This window comes from Pteronotus mesoamericanus, unplaced genomic scaffold (assembly GCF_021234165.1).
Source record: "Pteronotus mesoamericanus isolate MK-2021 breed Mesoamerican mustached bat unplaced genomic scaffold, CSHL_Meso_final scaffold_54, whole genome shotgun sequence".
In the NCBI taxonomy this organism is placed as follows: domain Eukaryota; kingdom Metazoa; phylum Chordata; class Mammalia; order Chiroptera; family Mormoopidae; genus Pteronotus; species Pteronotus mesoamericanus.
Genome location: NW_026555321.1, coordinates 53,278,070 through 53,297,321, shown reverse-complemented (window position 1 = coordinate 53,297,321; position 19,252 = coordinate 53,278,070). Strand labels below are relative to the sequence as shown.

The 19,252-nt window shown below is 40.0% G+C and overlaps 1 protein-coding gene across 2 annotated transcripts in view; it reads left to right on the top strand.

Annotated features, from left to right (window-relative positions):
* FRMD4B (FERM domain containing 4B) overlaps window positions 1–19,252 on the top strand; it is a 196,949-nt gene that overhangs the window by 47,418 nt on the left and 130,279 nt on the right. The gene's annotated exons all lie outside the window — the stretch shown is intronic.

Here is a 19,252-nt window from a genome sequence, read left to right as displayed (position 1 = left end):
AACAGCTACTGTAATCTTTTGTAAGTCTCCTAACTAAGACTCATCCTCAATTCATCCAATGTCATCTTTTTAAAAAAAAAGAATTTATTTATAAGAAATTGTATATTTAGTCTTACATATTTAAACTCAGTCACTTTCAAAGTACTCTCCATTTGATATAACACACCTATCGAGACACTTTTTTCCATTGCTCAAAACAGCTTTTGGAACTTATCAATTTTGATGCCTTTTAGTGCTTCTGTCATTTTGTGTTTCTTCTCTTCCACATCTGCAAAACATTTCCCATTGAGGATTTTTTTTCATCCAGAGAAACAAACAAACAAAGTCATTCTGAGCAAGATTGAGTGAATAGGGAGGGTAGGCACTGGGGTCATGCCGTTTTTTGGTCAAAAACTGCTCAACACTCAGCACGATATGGGCAGGTGCACTTGTAAATCACCCATCAAGATATGGGCAAACACTTTGGAAGAGTCTTCAAAAAAAAAAAATTCACTGATGCAGAACACAACAACCCCAGCTGCTACACTGAGAGTTCCTAGAACACTCACCTAGCTGGGGAAGCCTGTACTACAAGGGGCCTGCCCTCCAGAAGATAATGCCAGTTTTAGGGGAGTTCCCCCTTGTACTTTTCTCTCTCTTTCACCTTGAAGTATAACGTATTTTTATTTATTACCTATTTGTTGAGTAATTTCAACAGGCATCCTTTTGTTAAATGCAAATGAGGAAATAAATCTTTTTTTTTTGAGACTACAGTCATGCTGCCAAGATTTTTGTTTGTGACTAGCCTTGCTGATTGATATTACAAAGGTTGTCCCATGAAATTCCGTTTCTTTCTGAGTGTAAAAGCAAAGTTGAATTCAATATTATTTCTACTTGTATACATTAAATTACTTACTTCATTCAGTGTATGTAGAAGCTAAAAAGCCACAGTGGAAGTTTGGATTCTTAAATGGCATAGCCCACTTGTGATTAATTATCCAGCTCAGATTGAGTATTATCAATGAAGTTTAGAAAATAATAAACATTTCATCATGTGTTTCAAACATACAAAGCATAGACACTTTAGGTGGCCAAAAGCAATAGCAGAAGTGTTTGGTTGTTGTTGTTGGGTTTTCCCCCTCCTTGCTCTCCTGACTCATGTTGAAAGGCTTTTGTTTCTAATCACAGCAACAAACAGTAAGGTCATTTCCTTGCGATTATATGGCAGCGGAAGGCGTAGGGGGTTTTTAGGTCCCTATTTCCACCAGCTTGTAGTTGGAGAACACACACACACACACACACACACACACACACACACACACACACACACACACACACCACAAGTCCTTAATACACGTGTTCTTTGTCCTGCACGTTCTCTCCAGTCCCTTTAAATGAGCCGAGATCATGGTTTGGAGGTAAGAATAATTTCTCTTATAATCTTCTTACTACAGATAGTGTAATGCTGCTCTTACTGGCATTTCTTAACAAAATCTTGGGAAGATTTTAATACTATGCTGAGGTAGACAGGGTATTAGTACTTCAGAACCCAAATTTCAGAAAAGGAGACTACGAGAAATGTTTATTTCTGCTTTTTTTCAAAGAATCGCTCTTTCCAAACAAGAATTGGATAAGCTCCAGTTTGACACTGAAGTGAAGATGGTCCTTACTACTAATGTTTTGGAGGGTTTTCCTGTCATTACTTTAAATGTTATCTCTGCTCCCTTCAAGCTCTTAAAAGGCTGATTTCTTGTTTTCACTTCAGAACTTTGGTAGTTACTGCTGAGGTCTATAATTCTACTTAACCTCACCCTCCACTTCACTACTACCCTTTATCCTTTTTTTTGTTCATTTAGTTTTTTACAAATTTAAAGACTAGAGCTCTCTATAGATGTGGGAAGGAGAGTGAGATTGTGAGAACTGTGTCAGTAAGCAACACAAAAATGCTCTGAGGTTGGCAGCTGTTAATGATCTCAGCAGAGTGTGTTTGGGGTCTTCTATATCTTTGTGAGCTCTTGGCAGCACAGATCCTGTGGGGGACCTAGCACTCGTTAGTAACTTTTATGAGACTATCTTAATATTCATCCCTGTTTTGTTTCAAGAAAAAAGCAGGAAAATTGATTCTGTCTCCCATTCTTGTTTATGACAAAAACTGCGATCAGATTTAGCAGCTCAAGGTAGCTGCTAAACACCATTCTCGGAAACACCATTTTTGGTGATGGCTATCAATTAATTAATAAAACTTTTATGATTTTTCAGAGGAAGTCTTACATCATAATTAAAGGGAAACTTTTTTTTCTTTCCTTCCTTGTAATGTGGTTATGGTAAACTCATCAAGTCCAACTCCTATGTCTGTCCATTTTTTCTTCCCTGGTAGGTTGATGTTAGAGATGGAGGGGGGTTGGGGAATCTAGGCAGACCTCAGAAAACAAAAGGAAATTGTGAACCAGGAGACTGCAAAGCTCTTGGGTATAAAAGGAAGTCTGTGGAGGAAGTGGGTAGGATTGGGGAGAGAAGAGAAACGTCAAGGAAATAAATATATCACAATAGGGACTGGGATAGTGCACCCTTACCATAATATAACACAATAATGTGGCCTTAGAAATGAATCAGTTTTCTCTAAATCAGTCCTGTCTAAAGGTATTGACTGATCTGAAGGAGTAAAAAAATATACAAATTATCCAAAATGCAACCCTTGGACCTGGATTGTCAGGACTGTCAGCATGTCATTATTAGATGACCCTACTCCTACAACTCAGTCCATAGAAGCTTCCTAGAAGTAAGATCATCTTTTACAGCAGCCCTTCCAAGAATCAGAAACTACACTTTTTAACAGAGAATCTAAAATATTCCCAGGCACTACAACATTATCCCTCCCTTATAATCATAATCTCCCATGTTAATAGGTCTGATTGATATCAAGTGACTTATTAATATCAGGTCAATGCTGCTTTGATAGCAACTCAGACTCTTCTGTCTTGTAGATAACTAGACCTCATATAGTTTCTTAAATTAACATCTGGCCAAAAGTTTGCCAAGAACACATAAAACATTTATTACCAAAAGAAGGGGGACATGTTAGAAAAGGTGGTAACAGTTATCCACTAGGTATTTTGTCCTCTGAATTTCCCAAAAAAGGAATCTGGATACTGAGTAAAAGGCAAAGATGCCGCCTATAATAAATACCTCAAAGCAGAAAAAACAAATAAATAAAATAAAATATTCCCAGGCATACCAAATCCTAATCTCAAGCATATTCTGTGTGTACAAATGTACCATTTATTTGGTCCTCCACTTGGAGTATGTAGTTATTCCCCCTTATTTGCATGGGATATGTTCCAAGACACCAGTGGATGCCTGAAACTGCAGGTAGTGCCGAACTCCTCTGTATACTATGTTGTCCCTATACATACATAACTATGATAAAGTTTAATTTATAAATTAGGCACAGTAAGAGATTGACAAGAGTAACTACTAGTAAAATAGAATAATTATAACAATGCAGTCTAATAAAAGTTATATAAAAATATCATTATTAAGTAAATAAGGCTGACTTGAACACTGGCACTGAGATACCTCAACAGTCAATCTGATAACCAAGATAGCTACTCAGTGACTAACAGGAGGGAGCACATATGGGGTGGGGACACTGAACAAAGGGATGATTCATGTCCCAGGCTGGATGGAGGGGACAGTGCGATATTTCATCACACTACTCAGAATGGCATGCAATTTAACACTTATGAATTGTTTATTTATGGAATTTTGCATATAGTATTTTAGACAATGGTTGACTGAAAGCAACTGAAACTGCATATAAGGGAGGACCACTGTACAGGGAGGTGGAGGTTCCTATGTCTCCCAGTAAAGAGGATGCTCAGTAACTATGGGAAGAGTGGTAGTCTAATACCATTGGTTGAGTTGAATCATTAAATATATTTATGTTGTGGAACATTTGAGCTGGAAGAAATCTTGTCTAATTCTTTCATTCTATTGCTGATGAGATTGAAATACAGAGAAATGAAGGAATTTTCCTAAAATCTTATCCTGTTAGGGGCAGAGCACAGCCTAGCATCCGTGTCTCCTGAGTCCTGATTCTGTACTCTGTCCACCACTATGCTGTTTCTAGAACCCACTATTGCTTTACCTGATGTCTGGCTTCTCTGCATTCCATGCAGCATGTTTCTCTCATGCACATATTTCTGTCTTGGATTAGAAATGTGGGAGCAGCATCCCTAATGAGGTTTTGCATTGCTCCCAGCTGCGGGCAGAAACCAGAGGACAGGTGCACGAAAGACCCTATGAAAGAGAACCAGCAGTCTTACTGCTAGTCACAACAAGCTGTATCCCTGACTAAAATTTACTAAAACACTTTTTCCTTGTTGTGTAAGGAATCTGAAAATATTAGTGAGCTCTTAATAGAGGCCTGTCTGCTTAATTTTAATGCAAGAATGAGATTATCACCTATCCCTGACATGAAGCTCTAATTAAGACTTTTTCTTGCTTAATGTTGGAGAACTATAAAAGAACTCAAATGAAAAACTTTTTGTTAACTGGAAAGATAAAGCGAAGAGCAGGTAAAATATACATTAGCATAGGTTAATACAATCTGACAAGTTTAGGCAACCTGTATTATTCCAATAAAAGCAATATAATAAAAGGAAAACATTGGGTACATTCTCTGTTTATTTCAGATGTTTTAAAAAAAGCAAAAAAATCTTTGCAGGTGGGTCTATAAAGGTATGTTCACCTCTGTTCCTTTATATATTGGTTTATTTTCTTCTTTTGGTTATTTTTTCCTCTATCATTGTAAGTTAAAATGAACAAGTCAGCCGAGTTTATACTTGATCTTTCAAGATTTTACTTTATACCACCCTATCAAATGTGTTTATATTCAGGTTTTCAAATCAAGAATGGAACTAGTCCAGAAGCTGACCTTCTATAATAGAGACTTGATCCCAGGTCTAACAGCCACTTTTTTGACAACCTCTATGACCTTGGGGAGCTCATTTTTCCCATCCAGGCCTTGGAATCCACATTTGTGGGTGAAGAGGTTAGACTAATACTGAAGCTCTTTTTTCATCTTTAAAATGCTCTGATTATTAGTAGTTCCTTCCATGTCATCCAGATAAGTTGCAGCTGTATCTCTCTCCCTACTCATCTCGGTCTCCTTGCTCTCTTTGATCCTTTTTTCTGTTCCTCCTTTCTTCTTCTTTCCTCTCCTTCTTTCCACTGATCTTTTCATTTTCACTAGAGAAAAATTCAGGGCTAGGACTACATGACCAGATGTATACAGTGCCAATGGCTGTATATGGTTGGAGAAAACTGAGTAAGGCAAGGTACAAGATGGAGAAATTACTGAAACCACTAACTGGCATCAGGCACTGTCTAAGAGATACTGTCTAAGAAGACATCAGGACCTTGTGGGTAATGGATATAACTCTTACATCGAAATTCGACAATGCTCCCTAGATTCCAAATTTTTAAAGCCAACACACATTTCCTTGCACCAGCAAGGAAAGTTCATTGCACCAGCAATGTGACAGGCTTGGGCTTGCACAGGTGAATGAGATTCAGCCACTGCACTTAGGAGGGCTGATCAGTGGGAGAATGCAAATGGGAACTCTCCAGTTACTGCAGCTCTCACAAGCTTAACTTTTAGTTCAGTTGCCACCTATGTTTGGGGAGTGTGAACACTGTTGATGTGAAATGGTTGTAAGTAGTGGAATTTAATTAATATGATTTTGAAGTCAAAGGGTTAGACAGACAGTGGTGAATTTAGGTAGAAATTGAGCAATGTCAACTACAATAAACAGTGACACCCTAAAGCATTCAGGGGTCCACTAGTAAAGGTTCTGTTTTTTTTAATAGGCTCTGTCTAAATGAAATACAGGGAAGGAGGAACAGTGAGAGAAAATTTTTTGAGTTTTAACATATAACCCCTGCTTTGCCACTTATGAACTGAGACTCCCTCTGGCCCTCTTATGGGGATAATTAAAATTACTTTATCAGGTTATTGGGAAGATTAGAGCTAGTCTCTGGCACTGAAGACATACCTAAGGAACATCTGTTAATATTATTCAATAATAATATTATTATACATCTATCTCAAGTGAGGCAAATAAAGACAATGATATGATGAAAATAGGTACACACCACACAAAGATTGAATATACAAAGTAATGACTGGGTAATTTTCAGGGCTCTTTATGATCACGATAGCATAAATATGAACCGCTTATTCATTACCCCACTTTAGGGTAATCTTTACATCTTCCCATTATCAGGATATCCATCATCCTTTCATCATTTTGGACACATGAGATCACTTGACTGCACATATTTGTCTAGATTTTACTGGGCACAAGCTCACAATTAAGTCATTGTGGTATATTGTCATGGGCTTGAGGTCAAGTTTTCATCTTTTTAAAGACCTGGTTCTAAACCATTTTAAGGATGTGGAACCAATACAAATCTGATGAAAGTTTTGGAAAGTCTTCTTGAAAAGATTCTCACTAACACATTTTACCTATACTTGCAGAGGGAGAAGCAATTTGCAAACCCTCCTAACCTCATAATAGACCTATGTGAGGTTCATGCATTCCAGCTGAAGAACTGGAATACACTGTGTGTGTATTTCAGAGAATTAATAGGAAACTAGTTGACCTCTGTGGGTAATGCCCAAGAAGTGAGGTTTTCTGAAACTCTTCAGCACCTAAACTTATTTTAGCCTGCCAGAAGTGTGGTGTCCCAGAATTGACATGGGCTCCACAGAAGATATTTAGACTTTCAGAATAAAGTCTGTATAATAAATAGTCTGTAGCTATTTATACCATTTCTCTGGGAGCGGGAGTCATACCTTTAGCAACACCAGGGTGTGGAGGAGGCAGTCTTTCTCCTGGTACTTGGCCATGTGTTGAGTTGAGAGTAAGGTCACTCTAGCGGGACTGGAGAGTAATAGCTCTGTTCACCATTGTAACAGTCATCTGACTATAAGGATGCATCTTAAACTCTGCAGAGATTTCTTAGAAATCACTATATTTGAGTTGGAATAATAGGAGATTGTTCTTGGTAACCATGCATAGCCCCAAGTGCCCACATAAAGGGGCAAGCACAATGCCTGAGGTCCCACACACCAAAAATATTACTTTGCATTATTCTTTTTGCTTTCTTTTTAAAAGAGACTATTCACAGATTAGTGCTACTTTGAAATATTTTATAAGAAAAAAGAAGGCTACTTTGCTTTCCCAATTTTTAGGAAGTGAATAAGCGCTCCATTTTTTCATTCAACAGATGTTTATTGAGCAGTTGCTGGGATCCAGTGGTTAAAAAGATTGAGATGGTCCCTAGCGGCAGGTATTATATAAAAAGTACCTCATTATTTACAATTGTGAAAAGTGTTACAAAAGAGAAGTATAGAGAGCTAAAAGAACAAATAACACTCAGAATAAGAGTTATGGAGCCCAGAGCTATTCCAGGTACACTCTGTGTATCAGCTCATTTAAACTTCATAGCAAGGCCCCAGTGTCATTTCCATTACGCAGATCACAAAGTCAACTAACAAAGAGATGTGATCATTTACCCACAAAGCCAATATTTGAACTCTGGGCAATCTGACATCAGAGTCTTCACTGATAATCACTATACATGGCTTTTAAGAGAAAGTGACTTTTAATCTGTTTTGATAAACTGGGACTGTTGGCAACTCCTCATGCTTTGAGGTGGGAGGCTCATACAGAGAAGGAACTAGAAGAGGATCAGTGTGGCTGGTGTCCTGAAAGTGAGGAGGCAGGACAAGACAGGGCCAGGTGGGCAGGAAGCAGGAGGAGCAGGGCTTGGGGGCTGCCCAAGGGATGAGAACATTCTTCAAATAGAATTCAGTCATCTCTAAAGCTAAGAAACCTGGTTAAGAAGACACCTTCAGGAGCCTCCCATGCTTGTGAAATGAAAGCATCGAGAAGCATTCTCCTGACCTGCTTGATTATTTCATGTCAATTTGTTATTGTGTATATAGAAAGCAGCCTGCTTGAGGATGCTTTATCTGGTAATCAACCTGTCCCATTGATGTCCTTCTCAATCCAAAATGTGTTCTGCCTTTTCTGAGACTTACAAGAATACATTTTCCATAATGGTTCATGTAGCCCCATTGTGCCTATGGCATACCCGGTAATCATCACCATCATGGTGGCAGGCACTGTATTGTGTGCTTTCCATGCATTCTGTGTTTCAGCCTCAACTCGGTGAGATAGGGACTGTGACAGTTCAAAACCAATCTACAATGATTTTCCCAAGGTCCCGCTGGCTAGTGTCAGAGTCAGGACCTTGCATACATGCTTGCTTAATGCCCCAGTCCATGCTGAACCGTACACAGTATTGCCTCCTTGCATACAGTACTTCCCATTTAACAGCTGTGAAAACTGCACAAAGTTGATGATTGAACAGATTCTAAAACTTAGGTTTCAGATTAAGTTACATTTTCTAGGCCAACAGTTAGATCTTGGAAAAAGAAAGGAAATTGAATAGAACACTATGACCTGAAGCAGTCTAATAAACATGTTACAGATTTACCAGCCCACTGGCTGAATTGGTGGAATTAGCAAAAACAGAGAGATCTCATGGGAGTGGGGGGTCTGTATTTGGATAGTAACCAATAGGAGTTTGGAAAAAAGAATCAAGAATAAAACAGAATAGTGTTAATATTTATTAGGTACTTCTTATGTTCTAAATTCTTTATATGTATTCACTCATTTAACCCTCACAACACCCTGGTGAAGTTGGTCAATTTGTATCTCCATTTTACAAATGGGATTTCAGACCCTCTGCTTAACCACTAATGAAACCAGGGTCTTTAAATAAAGGTACCTGGTAGGAATGGTGTTATTACAATTTCCTGGGCCCTACAGATTACTGTGTCAATCAGAGTTATCTCACAGGCAGAGGAAGGAACAAAATTTTTCTAAAGTTTTTTCCAAATTGCTTAAGCTCAATCCCACCCCTTTATTTTCTTCCAAGTTGTCACAACCAGGAATAAAAAGAAGGAAAGGAAACCTCAGTGGTTTCAGGTAAGGAGATCTATGAAGGAATATGGATAGTATTACCCTCCCATTTTACAAACAAGAAAACTGGAGCTCCAAAAGCTTAATCAAATGCCCAAGGCAACAGAGCCAGGAATTTAAAAGACTGTAAAGCCAACGTATATTCTTTAATCTTCTTCTAAAACCTGTCCTTGAAGCTAACACACCTGGTCATAGCTCCATTATTTTGAGTGTCAGCCATACACTACAGCCAACACACTCTAGAATGGTCTGTCATCATGGAGAGTTCTACTGGACATTGATGTAAAAGACTGGTCCCTTAGCCTCATCTCTGCACTTCCTTGATTGGGAAAGTGGGGAGGTCACTTAATGTGACATATCTTATGGTCTATACATCAAAGAAAAATAATTTCTAGTCTCCTACAACCAAACAAAAATGTGCAGTCACTATTTTATCCCCAAGAGCCTGACTTGGTGCAGGTGCTCAAAAAATATTTATTCATTGGACAGCAAACAAAACAATGAATGAAGCCAGCAAAATGGGCACTGTTCACAATTTTGTAGAAATTGAGTATTGTATAATCAGAAGGAAGAAATTGTAAAACAGAATAATATCCAATTACAGAAAAAAAAATAGTCCTGGTTGTTTTCAATATACTTTTCATCAATAACTTACCACTGTGTTTGCAGAAGAAGGAGACACACCTGAATGTGTGTAGAAATGAAGCAGAACTTCAGTTGACTATAATACAAAACAAAGGTATTATAATGGAATAAAGTGGAAAATTCTACAAATATTTCTAATACTCAGGCACAATATTTGTGGAAATCTAAGGAGTGACAGGCAAGCGTCTGACTCTGGCAGGTCCACATCTTCTTCCTTCACCCTCAGTCCTTGCCAGCACCAAGGGACCCATTTTTCTTGTTTAAATAAATCACTTTCTCTTTGATAAAACTCTTCTCCGTTCCAAAGCATCTAACCCTTTAGGTCTCTGAAAAGGTGACAGCCATTACAATAATTGTTCCCAGGCCATAAAAACCAAGACTTTTATTTCCAGGGCTGTTATAAAATTCTTCTATTTCTTAAAAGTGTGCCTCTTTTCACTGACTTCAGCGACTGACAGAGGGAGCCATCAAGGCAGCCAGGCTGTGCTGATGGACACTGCAGACTCTTCACAATTCCAATTTAATGTTATAGAAGCCTTCACACCATGAAATGCATGAGGTGAAGCATTGTGTGCAGAGCTGGCTTGTATTTCAGGGTATATTTTTAAACTTTATTTTTTGGTGAATACTTTTGTAAGGATGTCGAACTTATTTGGAGAAATAGAAAGCAGGAACTCCACATCTGGATCCTTGGATCTGTACAGCTGTGTGATGACAGAAAGTCACATCCTTTCTTTGGGTTCTCTTTAAAAGAAGAAATAGCAGTGAAGGCACTTTGAAAGTTTAAAGCACTCCAGCAAGTTAGGTGGTATTATGGCTAATTGGAACATTCAGACCAAGTTTGTTCATGGCCAGAGCTCCTTCAAGTTCAGGGGCAAAGTAGAATCTGCTCCCTGTCCACTAAGCACTGATCATGGCCTTTGAGAACATCCACCGTGAAAGAGTCTGTAGCAATTGCTTGGTTTTTAGTAGTAAAAAGTATAATAATATTATTTGAAATTGCAGGCACATTCATGTAAACCTCCCAGACCTGGAAGGGAGTTCTATTATTATCCTCATTTTCCAATGAGAAAACCAAGGTTCAAGAGAAGTGATGTACCCTGCATGAGGCCACACAGGTACTAATGAGCAGGGCTGGGGTTGAAACCCAACTGACTCCAGAGCCTATGTTCTTGACCTTCACACTTCTTAAAGAATATACTATCTGTACTTAAAAAAGGAATAATAGCTGCTTCTTATGGAATGCTTACAATGCACTCGGAAAAATTCTTCCCATTTTACAGTGGCTACTCAGAAAGGGTAAGTGGCTTGCCTGAAATCTCCAGCAACTTAGAGGCAGAGCCAGGATCAGACATTATGCCCATCTGATTTCCTAGGAGCTGACTTCCCAACTCTGCCCTGCACCAAGAGGCTGAGTAGGCAGCTCCACCCTGTATCATCTCCCTGACTAAAGCAAGTGTGATTGAAAAAGCACTGGGACTTACAGAGGTTAATGACTTCCCAATGAGTTTGCATAATGCCCTGTCCAAGCCACTCTTACCAGAAGCACCCATGATGCTTGTTTAAGTGCCCAGCCCATCATATCCCTTCAGTCATGCTGCTCCAGATCAGGAAGTCCAAGAGACAAAACTGAGCCAGGGCCATGGGGTAAATATTTGGTTCCCTGGATACAGCTGCAAGTATTGGGTGAGATTTCCTCTCACAAGACTCATTCCATCTGATGGAGGCAGGAGGGAACTGAGATTAGAAAGAGCAGGAATAGAAGTGGGGAGAAATTTGCCAACAGAGCATAATGACATGTGCTCAATTCTGCTTGTGAATGAAAACACTGGAAACAGCTTTCACCAAAGCTTTAAGGTCATGGTGGCTTCCCTCAGCAAGGAAAAGCGTGCCAATGGTTTGATAGACTCCAGAAGGACAGTAGCCACACAGTGGGTTGGAATTTGGTAATTAAAAGAAAAAGAAGTCGCTCAGTTCCCAATGAGATCTGAACAATGGAAATGATAGAAAACTCAGAAGTGAAACAGGAGATTCATTCATTGTGCCTATATTTGTTAAGCCTCACGAAGAGCTAGGCAATTTCTTAGGAGATAGCAAAGCAGCAGTAAATGAAACATTCTGGTGGCAAATGACAGTGAGCATGAGAGGTGCAGTCCTCAGCCAGGAGAACCTCAGAGGTGAGCTTTCCCACTGGGGATTGTTCTGGAAGTATGTGTAATAATAAATTACATAGTTATACATGAATCTTAGACTGCATAGGAGGTCCACACCCCAGCCCCCAGTGCTGCTCTAGAATTAATGGTGCACCAGTCACTTTTCATGCCGGCCTCTGTTTGCCAAGCTCCATGCCAGGCATCCTGAGGGCAGCCACTCTGTTGGGAGATATATTAGTCCCATCTTAGAGATGTACAAAATAAGTCCTGGGAAAGTTAACTGTGCTGGGCATTCAGCACAGTTCTGTCTGAATTTGCAGCCTCTCTTCTTTCATCTTTGCCACATGTCTCTCCATGGCCTCAGCATCCTAACATCACACTCTGAGGACGCACTCTCACCCGGACCTTCTCCCATTAAGCTTCTCCAGTGGTGTGCTGTTCAGTGTTAAACAACTAGCTCTCTGGGAGAAAGGGTGCCTATATGTAGCATTTACCAATTTCCATGGTGTGAATACTCTCACCATGACAGATTTCATGTTACCAATTAACATCACTTAGCTGGAAAAAGGTGAGCACACCATTAAATACCATGGCTACCATACAGATTAAACAGATATAAATCACCTCGAGAACAAAGATAATAGTGAAATGTCATAAAATAATTGAAAGTGACAAGTTTTGAGCATTTATTACCTTTGCTTTTAATACAATTTATTTCATTGTAAGTTCATAAACTTTAATTTTTAACATTGGTTGTGCATAACTACCAGCTTGAAAATGGGTCAGTGGGCTCTTGTGGGCTGCTGTGAGAGACCCCATGTCACCATCCCCCCACTTGAAGGGTTCTTTGTCCCTCATTCTATTCCCTGGTGTTCTCCCAGAAATATTTTTGGGCTCCTTTTTTATATTTATTTTGTCTCCCTAACCTGTGACCTTTCAATTTTGTTTTTATCCTTGAATATTGTGTTAGCTTCAAGAAAAGACTGACTCTCATTTCAAAACACAAGGAGCATTAGGTGACAAAAATACTGCTTCACTAAATGTTAGAAGAGTCTAAGTACAGAGGGAATGTTTCTTCTGTGATCTTAAAATCAGTCCTGGACATTATGATTAAGAATTTTTCTATATTGTCCCAAATGAATTTGAGTCTTCTGTTTAGTTTGGCAATGCTTTTCTAAATCCCCTACTCAAATATGGCAGTGCCACCAACCAAGCTAGGGCTCTGACCTAATACAATTTGTTTGTATGAATTATAAACTCCCTAAGAACTTATTTTAGCCTCACTTGTACATGGACCACTTAGAACAAAGAGGCTTTGAAAAGCAGAAGTTAGAGACATTCTAACAGGGTTAATGAAAAATCGAAACAGGAAAATTCTGACAAAGAGTACTTGAAAATTAATGTAAAGTTGGTTTAGATTTTCTATTTAATTTTTGTTTATTTTTAGGTTCCAGGGCAATGTATGTGATTTGTTTGCTCTGTGAATGGCTTATATTCAGCCAGAATTCCAAGTGAATAAATAGTATCTATACTATCTATAACTTACAAGCACTGCCATTTATTTTTAAAATCCCTTCACACTACTTGTGCTTGTCTTTACTTCTAAGTTTTTGAAAGTGCTCTTGCTCCTTCCTACAGACTGTTTTTCATGGGAAAAGAGAAAACTGACATTTGGCAAAGCAGAAAGTTTCCAGACCACAGGGTGTCTGCTACTTGCATAAGTGCTGAAGCCAAAATTTCCATTTTCTACAGTGTGCCTGGAGAACTTCGTTTTTGGTCAACCTGAACTGCACACAAGAGCTAAAACCCCCCGCAACCCACGGGCTGTGCTCTAGGCTTTTCTTGGTTACACTTTGTGACTTCCTGTTTACAATATCTGTGCCTTCCCTTTTTTTTTTCTTTTTTGACTCATTGATACTGTACTGTGACATCTAAAAATATAGCCTAACAACTGGTCTTAAGTAAAGAGGATGTTTCTTTTATGGAAAGGGGCAGCAGAAATATCCTGCATGATTTTCTGAAAATAAACATTTGACAGTCTCTCATCTAAGTTTCTAACTTGAAAAGTGCAGAGTATTTATAAAGAGAATCCTTCTTTTCACTACAGCTTCTTCCATGAAGACATGTCACCTGTTTTCCCCCTTGTCATTTGTTGAACTTGGCTCAGCCCTTTATTAGCTAGGAACCTCGGGCAAATTATTCTCAGCTTCTTGTGGTCTCAGCTTCTTCAGTATGAAACGAAGGGCACAACATTTACTTCAGGGGGTTTGTGAGAATTCAGTGGGTAAAATGTATCTCAGAGCACATGACGTAGACAATACAGGCAGCACACGTTCATCTCCACGTCCTGTTGATGAGAACAAAAGTGGCTGGCACAAGCCATCATCTGGTCACAGTCAGATAAGGAGCAAGGGTTTGCAAGAGTTCCTAGCTTTGGGCATATGGGCAGCTAAAAATGGGGTTCTTGAGTTAACCTGTTGATTTATCAAGAAATTAAAATGGAATTTATTTCTACCTTTTGGGTTGCTGATCCTTCCAGGGTTTAACTGGTGGGTTGATTTGCAACTTGAGTATGACAGTTTGACCTCTTATTAATCCAGGACAACTTTTTTCCTAAGAAAAATATCATTCATCCAACTCAAAATAACCACTTACAATTAACATAACAGCAATCAACAGCTTACAAATCATTTCCACTAATAATGGTACTCATTGCACTGAGGTAAAGCTGATAAAGCATGTTAGGCACTTAGCACAGACCCTAACAACCAAACTGTGCCCAATAAATAAAGTCTGTTACAGGTGACAGGATTATCACATGTACCTTTTGGGTAGATTTTAGGTTCATCCCTCATTAGTACTATAAAAGACAAACAAAACTAAATGAGATTGATTCTTACCATTCCCATTTCTCAGAGGCAGAAACTAGTATAATGGACAAGCTAAGACATAAACCTGCGCTTCCTGATTCTAAATCTTATGCACTCCTCAGGGATACCAGCCTGGGATCTCCTGATGGGCTGCAGCTCCAGGCTTAATAAGTTGTTTTGTTTCTTTCTTTCTTCCTTTGAAACCTGGCCTTTCTTTACTCCAGCCTTAGGAGATCTGGCTGTACTCTGATAAGGGATAGTCTTTTATGAGAACACCCTCTCCAGGGAGAATCTGCCAAAGCTGACTGAAATTGCTTGCCAGGTGGATGCTGGAGCTGCAGAAATGTCTTTCCCCTGACCAGCCTTTCTTGTTTGCTCTCCTCCAACCTCTGCCGCAGAAAGGAGCATGCAGTTGAGTGCTATTGTCCATAAAACTGGGTTATCCCTCCCATCTCTGCTGCAAGTCACTTGGTATGAGCAGCAGTTCAGTATAAGTTCTCTCCGTCGATTTCCTCATTTCTCATTTTCCTGGGTAAGCATGGAGTTTTGAAGTAAGTTTTGCTCATACTAGGAAATTCATTCCAGTCAAGCAATTTCAGAACCCTTGCCGTTATCTGAAAATATCTTATTTAAGTGTTAATAGTTTCTTTTCTTCTTTTTACCTCTAGAGCAATTGTTTTCAATCAGGGTTTTGTTCCCTGAGAGATGTTTGGCAGTGTCTGGAGACATATTTAGTTGTCACAAGATGCGGTAGGGTGGGTGGGGTGTTACTGGCATTTATTGTATGAAGGCCAGGGATGCTGCAAACATCCCACAATGCACAGGACAGCCCACAAGAGAGAATTATCCAACCAAAAATGTCAATAGTGCTAAAGCTGAAAACTTGTACTCTAGGACAAGCTCCAGAGACAGTGGCCTTGCTGATCTCATTTATGGATTTATATAAGTACCCAGTGCATTGCTTGCACTTAGAAGTGTCCAGCAAATACTGGTTGCATGAATAAATGAGCACATGATCCAGAGATTTTTCCATACTGAATTATTTCATTGTGTGCTAGAGTACATCTTGAGCCCAGCTAGTAATATGGAGGCAGGCCCAGGCAGCCACATAATTGATCAATATCATCCTGTACCCAATGTGTTCACATCAGATGAGAGGGCCAGCAGCCCAACAGGTGGGGATAAATTCTATCCTGAGACTCAAAGAAAATCGATACCAAACACATAGACAGGTGCCCATTTTTTAGGAGGTGCCCATATTTCTTCAGTGCAGAGCTAAGAGATGGCCAAGCGTGATCATTACAGAAACTCTGCTTCTCTTCTTGTCTTCCTTCTAGTTGAACCAGACAACTGCAGTTTGGGGAATCCAGATCCAGCTTTTCTAAAAGTGTTACACTTGACAATCAAATATGTGAAATCCCTCAGCTCTGTGTGATTTAACATATAAGGCTCATCAATGGGACATACAACAGAAGTAATACAGTACAGCAGGGAACAGCATGGACTCTGTAATCAGGGTGCCTGTGTTTCCGTCCTAAGCCACATCTTCCTATCTGTGACCTTGTCAGGTGGGTGAGGTCAGTCATGTACCTTCTGTGAGCCTCAATTTCCTCATCTACACGATGAAGCTAGTATTGGAATCTACCTCACAGGCTTGTGTGAATAAATTTGAACAGCCCTTGTAAATTAAAGCGAGGACTCTAGAGAGAGCCAGGCACATGATTAGCTGCTATTACTCAATAATATTTTTCCTAAAGCAGAAAGTTAATTTTGTCTTTGGTAAACTGGACTTACCACCTCTTTATCACTCCCAACTCCTGTCCATTTTCCTTTCTCCTTTTGTTCCTTTTATGCCTCTTCTCTCTCTTCCTCTCTCCAGTCTCTCTTTTTCCTCCTCTACTTCCGGTGAACCTGCAAGAGAAAGAGGCATACCAGAGCCCTGCTTTTTTTAGAGCCCCACAACTAATGGAATATGAGATTCTATCCCAGGTCATAGCCACATGACCCTCTCTGCAATTCAGTTTATCCATCTATAAAATCTAAACGTCTTACCTCCTAGGGTTGTTAATAGCATGAAGGAAGATATTATTATGTGTGTGAAGTGCTTAGAATTCCCAGGGCATCCAGCAAGTGCTTAATAGAATCTAGGAGAATCATTTATCAATACTGAGAAAGCAGCCTCCAATGACTGCACATTGGGAGGGAAGCACCCTTGAAACCTGAGGGAAAAGTCACAGCTGACATAGCTTGGAGACATCTGTGTTAGTAAAGGCCATTATCTGAACGTGAGTGTCAATAGCTCATGTTCAGTCAACACCCACAGATGATATAAAGGGGCCCTGTTCAGCTGAGGTTGACATCATTTGAGTGAAATATAAAACTCCATACACTCAATAGAACCCAAAGTAAGAATGTCCTAGATACATGCCTTCTACCTCTCTTCAGTTCCTCCAGAGTAGCTCATCTGATGAGGAGTTTAACAGCACACCTTGTTCTCTGGATGGAGAGCTAGCTTTGTATGTGTAAGTCTGTCTGGGTCAAGGTTTGGGAGGTGTTTTGGAACATCTTCACTTAACATTATGCTCTGTAAATTTAAATCATTTGTGAATTTCTTTTCACTGTTCACTGTGTCTAGGTTCTGAATAGTTAAAGTTCCTTCACTTAGCAGATATTCATTTACCACATTCTCATCATGTGCCAGGTACTGTTCTAGGCCCTGGGAATACAATGGTGAGCAAATCAATCAAGGTCTCTCCCATGAATTTACCTTCTGGTGGTGAAAGATTGGGAAGTATGAACAAAAAACAGGGAAGTGAAATACTAACTGTAGAGAAATGAAAGCAACATGATATGGGAGAGCTCCACTGTATTTGAGGACAGGAAAGGTCTCCTGGAAATGGTGTCATTTGATATAACGCCTGGAAGAGGCAAAATCACTCAATCATTCAATGATCTGGGGAAGGGTAGTCCAGACAGAGGGAACAACATGTTTGGTCTTGAAGTAAGAATAGGCTTTTATTCTGAGGAGGAAAACGAGGCCAGTGTGGCTGGTGTGTCAAGGCAAGGCATATTGGGGGCACAGGTAATGCAGACATTGTTAGTGAGCTGAAGATTCTCCACTGTTTTACATGAGAAGCCAGTGGGCAATTTTGAATAGAGAAGTGAAGGGAATGATCTGTATTTTAGAGATATCAGTATATGGCCATGCAGAGATTGCACCATCCTGGGGCTCAGTGAAAAGCATGCAGCCTGGACAGATAGCTGAGGTTGCACACATCCAGGCAACAGACAAAGGTGGGTTAGACTGTGGACAAGCAACCTCACAAAAAATCTTGAGGAGTCATTTTTGTGAGGTAGGCCCTCTCATGCTAAGTTTTCAGAGAAGGTCAAAAAGGAATGTGGGTGGGTGGGAGGGGGTTTGTAGGCTTGCTGCTTCCTTAGCAAACTTTCAAACTTCTATGTCCCAAAGAACTATTAAGCAAAAGCAGGTTGGGCTTCTGCTCTTTTTTTTATAGCTGTTATTCCCTGTTGCTCTCTAAGCTGATCCCAGTCACCCTGCATGGTCCCACACTGCCCTGCGCTGACTCGCCTTCAGACCTCTCTGTCTCCTTTCCTAAATGAAGTAGCGGGGTGGGGATTGGAAGAGGGTAATATTCACGCAAAATGACCCCACAATGGGCTACACATCAGGGTACTCCTGGAAACTAGAGGTCTGGCCTGAGGCCAATTCTTACTTCCCTCCTGATCTTCCTCATTTGACCAGTGACAGGGGGGACAAGTCCCTCCACCAACATGCAGTGCTTACTCTGAGGACCCGTCCTGTCACCTGGGGGGCACATGCAGGGCAGCCACTGACCAAGGTGGATTATTAATGTAACATACACAGTCAACCTCCATATTCCTGTGCTCTAATGGACGGGGAGGTGGCAGGAAGTGCCTCAAGTCTGGGTGGGTACTACATGGAACTTTCCAAAGAGATCATCTTGATGTTTTTTATTCCACACGAGGCATTGCTGCTTTTGGCTGTCACTGGATAGGGGTCAAATCTGAAACTTCCAATGGTCTCTGTGGGGTTCAAAAGTTACTCTTTGTACCTCAATTCCACACAGAGGAAGAGAGGAAATTTCTTATGGAAAGAAATTTGTACTTTTGGGGAACTCCTTAAAATGAAGTGTGTGGCCTAACTTAGCAAACTGGTTTTTGTCTAGGATGAGCGGACTGAAGAGCTAAACAGGGAAATACAGACTCGTCCATCTTAAAGAAGGAAGTTTGTAATGAGAAATGCTTATTTACTTACTCTTCTCCTAAGTGGAATTATAAAACTCCTGTTTTTGTAAAGAAAGCAAATTGTCAGGAGAACCAAGTAGAATGTGAAATGGAAAGACAATATATTTCATTCCTTCCATGGGTAATAATTACATTGAAAACTGGGGTAGCCCTGACTTCTGTGGTTAAATGAGTTGGTTGTCAGCCTACAAATCGAAAGTTCACCAGTTCTGTTCCCGGTCTGGGCACATGCCTGAGTTGTGGACAAGGTACCAAGTTGGGG